Source organism: Coregonus lavaretus (assembly GCF_964263955.1).
Source record: "Coregonus lavaretus genome assembly, chromosome: 2".
Lineage (NCBI taxonomy): Eukaryota > Metazoa > Chordata > Actinopteri > Salmoniformes > Salmonidae > Coregonus > Coregonus lavaretus.
The window spans coordinates 77,447,372-77,460,572 of record NC_139989.1 but is presented as its reverse complement, the minus strand read 5'-3'; positions in this window follow the sequence as shown (position 1 = coordinate 77,460,572).

The window sequence follows — 13,201 nt, the reverse complement described above, 5'->3', positions numbered from 1 at the left end:
TCTATGCTGCTCACCACATCAAGCCATCTCTGAACTGTACACTACCATCTGGTCCATAGAGACTAAAGGACTATACACTCTATGCTGCACACCACATCAACAGGGTTGTAAAGGAGGGTAAACTCTCTCACACACCTTTTTCTTTGCAAAATAGCGTTTACTCAACTTTGTATTTTGTTCAGTCTCGTTTCCCACTTTTTATGCGTACCCAGCATTAAGCCTAAATCCCATCGCGGAAACCAGGCCCAGGTTGGTCAGCATGATAAAGAATCATATCTCAAGCCTGCTCTGTCTATTGAATGTCTGACGACGACTTAACTTTATAATAGTTCTGTGTAGCCTAGACTTACCAGTCTGCCCGTCTTTCCTTCAAATCAACACATCTATCCTACGTCTAATGTTGCCGAGAAATGTGCGCCACAGTTTCAACAGCCATATTGTAACTGCGTAGGCTACAAACTTACTTTCACTTTCATATGAGGAAAACCTCAGGAATTACCAGGCAACATTGGAATTAGTTTCTGAGTGACAGTGAGGAGAACCATTACCAGGCAACATTGGGATTAGTTTCTGAGTGACAGGGAGGAGAACCATTACCAGGCAACATTGGAATTAGTTTCTGAGTGACAGGGAGGAGAACCATTACCAGGCAACATTGGAATTAGTTTCTGAGTGACAGTGAGGAGAACCATTACCAGGCAACATTGGAATTAGTTTCTGAGTGACAGTGAGGACAAAGCAGGGTTCCCCCTACTTGCGGGGCGTATTTGGCCCATGGGTGGTTCTATTCCCCCCCCCCCCCCACCACCCCATTTTTATTTATTTAATTCAATTAATTTTATTTAAGAAATCAGCTCAAGTATCCCCATGCATAATAGAGGTACCTGATCATAATCAAGGTTTGAGTGATTATATTTTAGTCAAACATTATATCTGTTTGGGCTTCTTGCAGTCCATTTGCAGTTATATTCCGGCCCCCCAACTATCCGCTCAAGAGAAAATCTTCACGCGGCTGAATCTAGTGGATGATCCCTGGGATAAAGGGCTGAATCTAGTGGATGATCCCTGGGATAAAGGGCTGAATCTAGTTGATGATCCCTGGGATAAAGGGCTGAATCTAGTGGATGATCCCTGGGATAAAGGGCTGAATCTAGTTGATGATCCCTGGGATAAAGGGCTGAATCTAGTGGATGATCCCTGGGATAAAGGGCTGAATCTAGTGGATGATCCCTGGTATAAAGGGCTGAATCTAGTTGATGATCCCTGGGATAAAGGGCTGAATCTAGTGGATGATCCCTGGGATAAAGGGCTGAATCTAGTGGATGATCCCTGGGATAAAGGGCTGAATCTAGTGGATGATCCCTGGGATAAAGGGCTGAATCTAGTGGATGATCCCTGGGATAAAGGGCTGAATCTAGTGGATGATCCCTGGGATAAAGGGCTGAATCTAGTGGATGATCCCTGGGATAAAGGGCTGAATCTAGTTGATGATCCCTGGGATAAAGGGCTGAATCTAGTGGATGATCCCTGGGATAAAGGGCTGAATCTAGTGGATGATCCCTGGGATAAAGGGCTGAATCTAGTGGATGATCCCTGGGATAAAGGGCTGAATCTAGTGGATGATCCCTGAGATAAAGGGCTGAATCTAGTGGATGATCCATGGGATAAAGGGCTGAATCTAGTGGATGATCCCTGGGATAAAGGGCTGAATCTAGTTGATGATCCCTGGGATAAAGGGCTGAATCTAGTGGATGATCCCTGGGATAAAGGGCTGAATCTAGTGGATGATCCCTGGGATAAAGGGCTGAATCTAGTTGATGGTCCCTGGGATAAAGGGGGGGGGGGGGGGGGGGGGGATTCCAGGCACCCAAATAATTATTATCCGGTGAAACAATCCAGTTTACTGGGCTGTGGTTTCTGGTTCATTAACTTCACCATGTATTGTTCTAAGCTGTGGTCTCATTCTACACATGGTGTATTTATTTATCATTCTTTCTATGAGGGAGTAGGCATGCTGGACATGGCCTTCCAGGGAGTAGGCATGCTGGACATGGCCTTCCAGGGAGTAGGCATGCTGGACATGGCCTTCCAGGGAGTAGGCATGCTGGACATGGCCTTCCAGGGAGTAGGCATGCTGGACATGGCCTTCCAGGGAGTAGGCATGCTGGACATGGCCTTCCAGGGAGTAGGCATGCTGGACATGGCCTTCCAGGGAGTAGGCATGCTGGACATGGCCTTCCAGGGAGTAGGCATGCTGGACATGGCCTTCCAGGGAGTAGGCATGCTGGACATGGCCTTCCAGGGAGTAGGCATGCTGGACATGGCCTTCCAGGGAGTAGGCATGCTGGACATGGCCTTCCAGGGAGTAGGCATGCTTGACATGGCCTTCCAGGGAGTAGGCATGCTGGACATGGCCTTCCAGGGAGTAGGCATGCTGGACATGGCCTTCCAGGGAGTAGGCATGCTGGACATGGCCTTCCAGGGAGTAGGCATGCTGGACATGGCGTTCCAGGGAGTAGGCATGCTGGACATGGCCTTCCAGGGAGTAGGCATGCTGGACATGGCCTTCCAGGGAGTAGGCATGCTGGACATGGCCTTCCAGGGAGTAGGCATGCTGGACATGGCCTTCCAGGGAGTAGGTATGCTGGACATGGCCTTCCAGGGAGTAGGCATGCTGGACATGGCCTTCCAGGGAGTAGGCATGCTGGACATGGCCTTCCAGGGAGTAGGCATGCTGGACATGGCCTTCCAGGGAGTAGGCATGCTGGACATGGCCTTCCAGGGAGTAGGCATGCTGGACATGGCCTTCCAGGAAGTAGGCATGCTGGACATGGCCTTCCAGGGAGTAGGCATGCTGGACATGGCCTTCCAGGGAGTAGGCATGCTGGACATGGCCTTCCAGGGAGTAGGCATGCTGGACATGGCCTTCCAGGGAGTAGGCATGCTGGACATGGCCTTCCAGGGAGTAGGCATGCTGGACATGGCCTTCCAGGGAGTAGGCATGCTAGGCATGCTGGACATGGCCTTCCAGGATCCAATCAAAGGCACTAGATCTAAGTAAGATGACTCTTAGTCTTGACACAATGCCAGTTTGTGCACAGAGTCTGCTAAGGTTTTTGTCAATTATGTCCTCCATCTTTGTTAGCATCACCCTCAGTAGTGGAGATGGCTCCACCAGCCTCGTCAATGATGTCCTCCATCTTTGTTAGCATCACCCTCAGCAGTGGAGATGGCTCCACCAGCCTTCTCAGTGTAGTGCTTCCTTTTGATAAAGGTTGTTGAATCAGAAGATCCTTTAGCATAGTTATGCTCAGAACCACAATCTTTACCTTCTGAACCTTAAAAACGGACCTAAAGTCAGATACATTTAGACAAACCACCATGTGAGCAGCAAGTGTAGGGTTAATGTAGTGAAGTGGGGGATGGGTAGGACCACCAGTATCAACTATATGTCTATGAATGCATTACTATTAATGCAGTACTAAAACGGATGGATGCTCTTCATCAACACCATCTCACCTGTGAAACTAGATGTTAGCAATCAATCAACAAGACTAATGAAATGGAGCAAATGAAGACATTAGAACTGCTAAAGGTCAGATGTTATATTCTGACACCATTTTCCTACTGGTAGATTTTGTACATGATCTGTCAATCCTGAGAGCAACGCTCTCTCTCCTCCTCTTCCCCCATCTCTCTTTGCTGGGGTGAAGTTTCCCCTAGATACAGATCTAGGATCAGCTTCCCCTCCCCCAAACCTAACAAGGATCATTAGTGGGGGGAATTTAAACCTGATCCAAAGCCAGTGTCTATTTGGGAAACTTGTCCCCTCCCCCACAACTCTACATGTGGATGCGGCTTCCTCCATCTCACCATGTTCACAAAGAAAACGGCAGTGTATTTCAGCTGTAAGTATTTTGAAGTTACTAGCTATATTATTTGAATTGAATCGACCTAGCTTCATTATTATTCAACAATAACTGGGCCAATGTACCCGTAGCAGCAGTGGTGGTTCTAGAACATTCCCAGTGGGAGGGGCCAGGCTGGGGCCAGTTGTACTGTTAGAGGGGCCAGTTACATCACACATTATTGTTGTCATGTCGTTTTCTTCACTGCATTGCAGGCATCAATAGACAAATGACCATGTTTATAATCATTCAACTATTTATTATTTGCATTTACATTTTGACATTTGCATTACATATTCACTATCAGTAACATCAACTGTATTCTACGTTTTTTGTGGTTTCTTGCAAAAAGATCCGCAAATGCATCTGGATTTAAGGCCTTTGCCCTCCTTGACTCAAACCTTAATACACCTAAATTGCTCCATCTCTCATCTGACATTATGGACCTAAGATACGTTTTCACCAGCTTTAGTGCAGAAAAACTCTGTTCACAAGAAGCGGTACTAACAGGGATTGAAACAGATATTTTGCACAGTTTAAAGAGCTGAAAGAAAACTTCTTTATAAGGCTGAATGAATAATGCTATCTCTACTACACTGGAGGGTCTCTGCATGCCACTCTGGATTTTCCTTTGTCACATTCTTCTGAACTGATGTAGTTCATGCCCCAAGTCCTCAATATTTGATTCATACATTCTAGCAAATGGAAACAGGGACTTCTCTTTGAGAAATGCATCACTTTTGGGGTTTAGAGTTTGGATGCCATTCATTATGTCACAGTTTTTGCTAGAGAATCATCTGTTGAGCTCATTGAGCATCTGACCTAAAACAGGGTAGAAAAAGGTTGTACGAAAACTGTCTTTAATCTATTTCTGGATCTGACCTCTGACCTACTGTACTGAGTAGACAGTCTCCATTAAATTGAGAGCTTAGCTTTTTTGGTGGTTTTGCAGGGGGCTGTATTGCAGTATCACATTGCTCAGCTGTGTTCAACACTTCATTCCATAGGTCATCAGAAAATGACTCATCCCTGCAGTCATTCAAAGTTTGAACTAAGGCTTCAACTAAATCAACAGCCTTTGACAGGTCAAGTGATGAAGACTGTAGCATATCTGATAGAAATGTTGCTTCTCCAAAAACTTCCACTGAAATAGTACCTGAGTACTAGAGATATCTGCTCCTTTTGTTTTAACATCTTTTGTTTTCCGTCTGCCATTATGCTGAAGACCTCACTGTCTTCCACTTCTTCTATAATCTCTGTTGGAACCATGTCTGCCAAACAACTCAGAACCTCATTCTGAATCCCTTTGCTTGTGTATTTTGCATTATGAATGGAAGTCAACCTTTTTTCCACAGTTGTGTCATGCTTAGCTATTGTTTCTAGGATTGCCATGAAGTTCCCTTTATTATCAGACTCTGCAGACTCATCGTGTCCTCTTTGTGCAATGTTTTGTGTGGCTGTAAGTAGTAGTACTAGTACTTCTCCTATTGTTTTAATATAGTCCCCATTTTCTTGAACCTGTTTGTTGTGTTCCTTGTTTAGGGCATTTACCAGTGTTGCATTACTTTTTACAGCTTTCTGATAGACTCTCCATGTAATCATTGCTTGTTTGTGCCGCTCAGACCTTGCATGAATTGCAAATCCCCCCGTCTTTGTAAGTTGCCTTCTTCCAGTTGTTAAAACACCATTTTGAATCCAATCCAGTCTCTGAGACAGGCGTAACAAAACACAAGAGTCTGATTTGTTTGAATATTGAAGCCAGGGGTGGATGTGGTACCAGGCCGCCTTGAAGCTCCTCCTCCTGTCCCCCATCATAGTTCTTGGGTCCATGTTCATCACTGGCTGCACCGGTGGCTCCTCCCGGGATTGGCTGACATCACTCTCAGTCTCTCCAATGGTCTTCCTGCTGTCTCTCTCTGCTCTCTCTTGCTCTCTCCACACCTGAACCCTCTGGCTCTGTCTGACTTTCTGCCTTGTCTTTTCTTTGGAAGAAACATGAAGTCCTTTTTTCTCTTCATGTTGGTGACAACTATAGAGCAAAAGCAATGGGGACCAAGCTTATTCATTCATTTACTGAAAATAACTGACTCGCTAGGTAGCTATCTTTCATGTCTAACCTTTTAACGGTACAATGCGTTTACTGAGTGTGGTTTAAGTAAAAGCACTCAGCAACATGCGTTTTTGATCAAATATTATATCCTTTTTCATATTGCCATACATTTTCGATGCCTGACTGTTAGAATTAGCTACAAAGCTAAAACAAAAACAATGCAAATGAATACATAGCCCAGGATTCAAGCCAATTCCTTCATTAATTCACAAAGAAAGTAACAAACGGACAGGTTAACATTAGCTGATCTAACGTTACACTTCTGTAATGCATTTAATAGTTAACGATGTTACAAATACAACATATTCAACATGTTGCTAACCTCTCTTTATTTCCTTCTTCTTGCTTGAACGACATTATTATTATTATATTATTAATGCATTTAGAGGGGCCACAAGGGGGTCCAAGCTTGTTGTCACAGGGGCACTGCCCCCCCCCCCCTCCCAGAATGATCTTCATTCACTTCACTCACTGACGTTTCCTCCTAATTTCGCTCATTTAGCAGTTTTAAATAAAAGGTTTGTCTTCACAGTTGAATAAATGTCCTTTCCTTTAATCACTGTATATTCCTCCCTTTTAATCATTTTGTTTTCCCACTCCGACGTCCGTCTCCAGTCCTTTTCTGCCGTCCATGACGATGTTAACTCTCTTTCTTAGCTAGCTAGACTATGCACCTGCCTCTGCTATCAATACACTGTGCTAACATTAGCCTTTTCTGGACCACAGAAAATAACAGTTTTAAACAGTTGTAAAAACCCACTTCTTACAGACAGAATAGTTCCTGTAGATTCAGACTTACTCATCACCAATCTGTTGTTATGTCTCGTGGGTTTCATAACCACGTCTGTATAACAATTCAATAATGATGAGACAGGAGACAGGAATCAGTTCAACCATTTATCTGGAACGTGATCATCTCAACACATACAAACCCCCATGATGCTCTGCAGCACAACCCCAATATACAACAAATACATAGATAAGTAAATGGACATGAAACAAAACTCAGAGGAATTTAAATGTTCATTTGTAGAAAGTAGGGCCATGGGATAGGGTCAGAAAGGTCCGTATGTTTGATAACTGGTTACAGAGGTGACATAACAAGCATAAGGTCCATTATAACACAGTGAAGTAGAGGTGGGAGCTAAAAGCAGACATGGACAGTGAGACGGTGTGAGGAGGTCAGGGGTGAAACACTAGATCAGGACAGGTAGAAATGGCAGGGCTGGAAATAGACACAGAGACACATTCTGATCATGGCTCAGACCTGACCTGAGAAACCCAAACAGAAGATGCCATAGCAAAGTCCTGTCCAGTAGGCTATATGGGATTTCCTTTAATCAAAATACAACACATGGAAATGTGTCCAGTGTGTGTGTGTGTGTGTCCAGTGTGTGTGTGTATCCAGTGTGTGTGTGTGTGTGTGTCCAGTGTGTGTGTGTATGTCCAGTGTGTGTGTGTGTCTAGTGTGTGTCCAGTGTGTGTCCAGTGTGTGTGTGTGTCCAGTGTGTGTGTGTGTGTGTGTGTGTGTGTGTGTGTGTGTGTTCAGTGTGTGTGTGTGTGTGTCCAATTTGGGTGTGTGTATCCACTGTGTGTGTGTGTGTGTGTGTGTGTGTGTGTGTGTAGTGTGTGTATCTGTGTCCCAAGTGTATGTGTGTGTGTGTGTGTGTTTGTCCAGTGTGTGTGTGTGTGTGTGTGTGTGTGTGTGTGTGTGTTTGTGTGTCCAGTGTGTGTGTGTGTGTCCAGTGTGTGTGTGTGTGTGTCTCCAGTGTGTGTGTGTGTGTCAGTGTTACCATGGTTATTATTTACAGGGACACTGAGGAGTCAACATACAAAACATGAAACCCTGGATAGAGGGGCTCAGTGAATGTGGAGTGGAATGTGTTCAGGTGGGTCAGTGTGTCAGAGGAGACTCTGTAGAAGGACAGAGTGCCGGCTGGCCAGTCCAGATACACTCCTACTCTGTGGGAGCTGGAGGGGGGGACGTCTATGGTAGTGGGATTATTATTGTGCCAGGCAGAGTAACGGTTGTCAGAGCAGATCAGACTCCAGGACTTGTCATTGTATCCAAGCTTACAGTCACTACCCCTTCCTCTCCTGCTTATTCCTTTATATGCCACTCCTATAACAGCCCCACTCCCACGCCACTCTACCTCCCAGTAACAGCGCCCAGTCAGACCCTCTCTACACAGCACCTGTCTATAGACCTCAAATCTCTCTGGGTGATCAGGATACGGCTGCTCCTCTCTCCTCCATGTCACCTTTCTGTTCTCCTCAGACAGAGAGAGGAGTCTGTTTACTGTGTTTAGGTCCAGTGTGAGATCACAGACATCTGATGGATGAAACCAGACACAATATTAGAAATCATCATCATTCACATTAGAATGTTAACTCACTTTTCACTAATTCATTTAATGTAGATGTTTCTAGGTATCAAAAGGAGACGTTAAGGTAACTTGAGACTTGTTGAATGATCATATGTTATACTGTATGGTAATATATAACACACTTATTCCCATTAATTACACACACACACCCTGAACACACACACACACACACACACACACACACACACACACACACTTACACTGAACACACACACACACACTGGACACACACACACATCCTGAACACACACACACACACACACACACACACACACACACACACACACACACACACACACACATCCTGAACACACACACACACACAATTACACTGAACACACACACACACACACACACACACACATCCAGAACAAACACACACACTGGACACACACACACCTTCATGCACGCATATTTAATTTGTAACAGGAACACACCACACACAGACACACACATTGTCAAAGCAACTCTTTGTAAACTTTGGTGTCCCTGATTTGTGCTTCTGTAGAACTACAGCTGATATTTAATATGACCAAGTAAGTAATGATGGTGGTCTTTGACTTTGACTTCACTTGAATTAAGACTTATTCTTAGTCATATTCTTCACAGCAGTCAACACTCACATTTTCTAAGTCCAGGTTTCATTGTGTTCTCTCCACCATGTTCCACACTGTAGCGGTAAGCAGAAGAACAGACAGTCATTGAGGGATACACCTGAACTCACACACACACACACACACACACACACACACTGGGGGTGTATCTGGTCTCCTGGGGAGTAGGTTATCAGGGTTCAACCTGGTTGATGATGGGGGTGTATCTGGTCTCCTGGGGAGTAGGTTATAATGGGTTCAACCTGGTTGATGATGGGGGTGTATCTGGTCTCCTGGGGAGTGGGAGTTATCAGGGTTCAACCTGGTTGATGATAGGGGTGTATCTGGTCTCATGGGGAGTAGGTTATCAGTGTTCAACCTGCTTGATGATGGGGGTGTATCTGGTGTCCTGGGGAGTAGGTTATCAGGGTTCAACCTGGTTGATGATGGTGGTGTATCTTGTCTCCTGGGGAGTAGGTTATCAGGGTTCAACCTGGTTGATGATGGGGGTGTATCTGGTCTCCTGGGGGTTGGGGGTTATCAGGGTTCAACCTGGTTGATGATGGGGGTGTATCTGGTCTCCTAGGGAGTAGGTTATGAGGGGTTCAACCTGGTTGATGATGGGTGTGTATCTAGTCTCCTGGGGAGTGCGTTATGCGGGGTTCAACCTGGTTGATGATGGGGGTGTATCTGGTCTCCTGGGGGGCTATCAGGGTTCAACCTGGTTGATGATGGGGGTGTATCTGGTCTCCTGGGGAGTGGGGGTTATCAGGGTTCAACCTGGTTGATGATGGTGGTGTATCTGGTCTCCTGGGGGTTGGGGGTTATCAAGGTTTAACCTGGTTGATGATGGGGGTGTATCTGGTCTCCTGGGGGGCTATCAGGGTTCAACCTGGTTGATGATGGGGGTGTATCTGGTCTCCTGGGGGGCTATCAGGGTTCAACCTGGTTGATGATGGGGGTGTATCTGGTCTCCTCGGGGGTGGGGGCTATAAGGGTTCAACCTGGTTGATGATGGTGGTGTATCTGGTCTCCTGGGGGTTGGGGGTTATCAGGGTTCAACCTGGTTGATAATGGGGGTGTATCTGGTCTCCTGGGGGGCTATCAGGGTTCAACCTGGTTGATGATGGGGGTGTATCTGGTCTCCTCGGGGGTGGGGGCTATAAGGGTTCAACCTGGTTGATGATGGTGGTGTATCTGGTCTCCTGGGGGGTTATCAGGGTTCAACCTGGTTGATAATGGGGGTGTATCTGGTCTCCTGGGGGGCTATCAGGGTTCAACCTGGTTGATGATGGGGGTGTATCTGGTCTCCTGGGGGTTGGGGGCTATCAGGGTTCAACCTGGTTGATGATGGGGGTGTATCTGGTCTCCTGTGGGGTTATCAGGGTTCAACCTGGTTGATGATGGGGGTGTATCTGGTTTCCTGGTCATCAGGAGCCTGGTGGTCCAAAATAGCATAACTAGTGTTCTTTAACACCAATAAACCCACCTGTTAAAAAATGAATGTCAATCTAGCAAACCAGTTGACTAAAAGCAACTTTCTAAACAATGTTTTGGTTCGTTTCTAGCTTGTTAGCTGGCTAACTAACGTTAAGTTAGCTGGCTAGCCAGTTCCAATAATGACCACATCATATATCTGACAACGTCTTCCCTTTAACTCATTTATATTCCTTATTACAGGAAAATAAACTCACAACAATATCATTATTTTACAAGTTAATGGTGAGCTAATTACAGAAAATAGCTCACGGTTGTGAGTGTGACGAAATAAAAGCAGGGCATTCTAGCAGAGGATTTTGTAACTTGGACACTGTCTCGTTGGCCTAACATTATATCCTAATTTGACTTTGGTGCAGGTCATGTTGTTCTTCACATTACCGTCTCTGGTAAACACACACACTATATCAAACAAAATCTAAGTTTATGTGTCACATGAACAGGATGAATAAGGTGTAAACGGTACACTGAAATGGTTTCTTGCATAGTGGAGTCTTTTGTTTAGACATGTAGCTAGCTAGCTAGCTAGCTAGCTAAACAATGAACCATAATCCCAAATCGTAACGTTACTACCCTGCATGAATCTGCGGGTAGCTAACCAACCAGGTTCAATGTTAGCTAGCTAACATTAGGCTATAACTAGCAATGCAAATGGCTCTGATATACACATTCTATTACTAAACAAATCATACACGCAACGTTAGCTAGCGAGCCAGCAAGCTAACGTTAGCTAGCTAATAGTACGCTTTAACTTGCAATGAATACGACTTTCTGACTAAATTAGAAAAGTATATAATATCTGAAAATGTAGCTAGCTAGAATCTCATACCCGTATACATAGATGAACGCTTCTCCCTCTCTGTCACGGATGCCATGGTTGCCCTTAGTTTGAAGACGTAATCCGGAGACAGGTGTTTCATACAACAGCCTTCTGTGTTCTCTTTTCAAGTTCCTCTGCATATTTGCAATCAAAAGCCAGAATTTTCTCCATCTCCTTAGCTATCATAATCTGCTGCTTCCACCGAGCATTCCACTGATTTCAAAACGTGTTCCTCCAGAAAGTGGAGAGCAACAAGTTGCAGTTCTACGTGATATATACAGTGGGGAAAAAAAGTATTTAGTCAGCCACCAATTGTGCAAGTTCTCCCACTTAAAAAGATGAGAGAGGCCTGTAATTTTCATCATAGGTACACGTCAACTATGACAGACAAATTGAGAATTTTTAATCCAGAAAATCACATTGTAGGATTTTTTATGAATTTATTTGCAAATTATGGTGGAAAATAAGTATTTGGTCAATAACAAAAGTTTCGCAATACTTTGTTATATACCCTTTGTTGGCAATGACACAGGTCAAAAGTTTTCTGTAAGTCTTAACAAGGTTTTCACACCATGTTGCTGGTATTTTGGCCCATTCCTCCATGCAGATCTCCTCTAGAGCAATGATGTTTTGGGGCTGTCGCTGGGCAACACGGACCTTCAACTCCCTCCAAAGATTTTCTATGGGGTTGAGATCTGGAGACTGGCTAGGACACTCCAGGACCTTGAAATGCTTCTTACGAAGCCACTCCTTCGTTGCCCGGGCGGTGTGTTTGGGATCATTGTCATGCTGAAAGACCCAGCCACGTTTCATCTTCAATGCCCTTGCTGATGGAAGGAGGTTTTCACTCAAAATCTCACGATACATGGCCCCATTCATTCTTTCCTTTACACGGATCAGTCGTCCTGGTCCCTTTGCAGAAAAACAGCCCCAAAGCATGATGTTTCCACCCCCATGCTTCACAGTAGGTATGGTGTTCTTTGGATGCAACTCAGCATTCTTTGTCCTCCAAACACGACGAGTTGAGTTTTTACCAAAAAGTTCCATTTTGGTTTCATCTGACCATATGACATTCTCCCAATCCTCTTCTGGGTCATCCAAATGCACTCTAGCAAACTTCAGACGGGCCTGGACATGTACTGGCTTAAACACGGGGACACGTCTTGCACTGCAGGATTTCAGTCCCTGGCGGCGTAGTGTGTTACTGATGGTAGGCTTTGTTACTTTGGTCCCAGCTCTCTGCAGGTCATTCACTAGGTCCCCCCGTGTGGTTCTGGGATTTTTGCTCACTGTTCTTGTGATCATTTTGACCCCACGGGGTGAGATCTTGCGTGGAGCCACAGATCGAGGGAGATTATCAGTGGTCTTGTATGTCTTCCATTTACTAATAATTGCTCCCACAGTTGATTTCTTCAAACCAAGCTGCTTACATATTGCAGATTCAGTCTTCCCAGCCTGGTGCAGGTCTACAATTTTGTTTCTGGTGTCCTTTGACAGCTCTTTGGTCTTGGCCATAGTGGAGTTTGGAGTGTGACTGTTTGAGGTTGTGGACAGGTGTATTTTATACTGATAACAAGTTCAAACAGGTGCCATTAATACAGGTAACGAGTGGAGGACAGAGGAGCCTCTTAAAGAAGAAGTTACAGGTCTGTGAGAGCCAGAAATCTTGCTAGTTTGTAGGTGACCAAATACTTATTTTCCACCATAATTTGTAAATAAATTCATTAAAAATCCTACAATGTGATTTTCTGGATTTTTTTTCTCAATTTGTCTGTCATAGTTGACGTGTACCTATGATGAAAATTACAGGCCTCTCTCATCTTTTTAAGTGGGAGAACTTGCACAATTGGTAGCTGACTAAATACTTTTTTCCCCCACTGTAAATA